This window comes from Procambarus clarkii, unplaced genomic scaffold (genome assembly GCF_040958095.1).
Source record: "Procambarus clarkii isolate CNS0578487 unplaced genomic scaffold, FALCON_Pclarkii_2.0 HiC_scaffold_253, whole genome shotgun sequence".
Lineage (NCBI taxonomy): Eukaryota > Metazoa > Arthropoda > Malacostraca > Decapoda > Cambaridae > Procambarus > Procambarus clarkii.
The window spans coordinates 82501-85000 of NW_027189286.1; positions in this window are offsets into that span (position 1 = coordinate 82501).

Sequence of the window (2500 nt, forward strand, 5' to 3'; positions counted from 1 at the left end):
TTATCATTTGTATTGGAAACGTCATTTTCATATGCTTTTTAATTATCTAAATAACACGAAACTTGTCTCGAAGCTACGGTCGATAACTTTTAGCAAGTTATCTAGTATTTTATTTTAAACTTAAAATCATCGAATTTGGCAATATTTGGACGTTTGTCATTTAACTTTCCATTATGTGATTTAAACCAAATATTGATGCTTTAGGCAATATTTCCCGTTTTCTTTGTTTCTCGTTTTTCTTTGTTTCTGTCATATTGATGCTTTAGGCAATATTTCCCGTTTTCTATGTTTCTATGCTTTAGGCAATATTTCCCGTTTTCTTTGTTTCTATGCTTTAGGCAATATTTCCCGTTTTCTTTGTTTCTCGTTTTTCTTTGTTTCTGTCATATTGATGCTTTTAGGCAATATTTCCCGTTTTCTTTGTTTCTATGCTTTAAACAATATTTCCCGTTTTCTTTGTTTCTGTTTTGTACTAAAAACCCATATAGTTTAGTAATATTTTGACTTTATAATAAAAACTTAAAATCATGAACTCCATAGTAAACTCTAGATTTCACATAGATATTTTCATCATTTGTATTGGAAACGTCATTTTCATATGCTTCCTTAATGATCTAGAAACCATGAAGCTGTGCTTGATGATTTACCTATATGTATAAGACAGAGAGTAAGATATTGATAACTAGAGAAATCCAATTTTTATTGCATATATCGACGTTTTAGCCGGATTAAAGCTGGTTTTACGTGTACATCTCCTTTAAGTAGTATAAGCTTAAAATCATAAACTCTAGAGAAAATTATTTTGAAAACACTGTTATTTTTATCATTTGTATTAGAAAAGTCATTTTCATATGCTTCTTTAATGATCTAATTACACGAAGCTCCGCTTCATGATTTAATTATTTGTACTTCGTTAATACAGTGATTGATGAGGGGAGAAATCCAATTTTTATTGCATATAGTTTAATATCAGAAACTCTATAGAAAAACTGTTGAAGAAATTGTTATTTTTATCATTTGTATTGGAAACGTCATTTTCATATGCTTTTTAATTATCTAAATAACACGAAACTCGTCTCGAAGCTACGGTCGATAACTTTTAGCAAGTTATCTAGTATTTTGTTTTAAACTTAAAATCATCGAATTTGGCAATATTTGGACGTTTGTCATTTAACTTTCCCTTATGTGATTTAAACCAAATATTGATGCTTTAGGCAATATTTACCGTTTTCTTTGTTTCTATGCTTTATTCAATATTTCCCATTTTCTTTGTTTCTCGTTTTTCTTTGTTTCTGTCATATTGATGCTTTAGGCAATATTTCCCGTTTTCTTTGTTTCTATGCTTTAGGCAATATTTCCCGTTTTCTTTGTTTCTCGTTTTTCTTTGTTTCTGTCATATTGATGCTTTAGGCAATATTTCCCGTTTTCTTTGTTTCTATGCTTTAGGCAATATTTCCCGTTTTCTTTGTTTCTGTTTTGTACTAAAAACCCATATAGTTTAGTAATATTTTGACTTTATAATAAAAACTTAAAATCATGAACTCCATAGTAAAGTCTATAGATTTCACATAGATATTTTCATCATTTGTATTGGAAACGTCATTTTCATATGCTTCCTTAATGATCTAGAAACCATGAAGCTGTGCTTGATGATTTACCTATATGTATAAGACAGAGAGTAAGATATTGATAAGGGGAGAAATCCAATTTTTATTGCATATATCGACGTTTTAGCCGGATTAAAGCTGGTTTTACGTGTACATCTCCTTTAAGTAGTATAAGCTTAAAATCATGAACTCTATAGAAAATTATATTGAAAACACTGTTATTTTTATCATTTGTATTAGAAAAGTCATTTTCATATGCTTCTTTAATGATCTAATTACACGAAGCTCCGCTTGATGATTTAATTATTTGTACTTCGTTAATACATTGATTGATGAGGGGAGAAATCCAATTTTTATTGCATATAGTTTAATATCAGAAACTCTATAGTAAAAACTGTTGAAGAAATTGTTATTTTTATCATTTGTATTGGAAACGTCATTTTCATATGCTTTTTAATTATCTAAATTACACGAAACTCGTCTCGAAGCTACGGTCGATAACTTTTAGCAAGTTATCTAGTATTTTGTTTTAAACTTAAAATCATCGAATTTGGCAATATATGGACGTTTGTTATTTAACTTTCCCTTATGTGATTTAAACCAAATATTGATGCTTTAGGCAATATTTCCCGTTTTCTTTGTTTCTATGCTTTAGGCAATATTTCCCATTTTCTTTGTTTCTCGTTTTTCTTTGTTTCTGTCATATTGATGCTTTAGGCAATATTTCCCGTTTTCTTTGTTTCTATGCTTTAGGAAATATTTCCCGTTTTCTTTGTTTCTCGTTTTTCTTTGTTTCTGTCATATTGATGCTTTAGGCAATATTTCCCGTTTTCTTTGTTTCTATGCTTTAGGCAATATTTCCCGTTTTCTTTGTTTCTGTTTTGTACTAAAAA